This window comes from Penaeus monodon, chromosome 20 (genome assembly GCF_015228065.2).
Source record: "Penaeus monodon isolate SGIC_2016 chromosome 20, NSTDA_Pmon_1, whole genome shotgun sequence".
In the NCBI taxonomy this organism is placed as follows: domain Eukaryota; kingdom Metazoa; phylum Arthropoda; class Malacostraca; order Decapoda; family Penaeidae; genus Penaeus; species Penaeus monodon.
In genome coordinates, this window is record NC_051405.1 from 28,646,029 (window position 1) to 28,646,387 (window position 359).

A 359-nucleotide genomic window follows, 5' to 3' on the forward strand; every position below is an offset into this window, starting at 1 on the left:
GTGGGTTATTTAATTTTTCATCTTACATTTTTTATATCTCCCCATCGGGGAATCCCCAAAAGCAATATTATCTACACACAATAAAGGATCATAAAACTCTAAAACACATCATCATCATCAGATTCATCCCTCACGAAAATCCTAAAATATCGTTTTCTTCTTCGGTAGAGTAGATGTCCCAATAAATCTAAGGTGGAAGGGGGTCTCCTGAGATTTATGCAACCAAAGGACGCCAAAATTGCATATTTATCAGTACTGCTAAATCTTAAATTTAGTGCCATCTTTAATTCAATTATTCCATAGATGACATACGTAATAATCATTACTGGCAAGATCCATGGTAATTCCACGAGACAAAG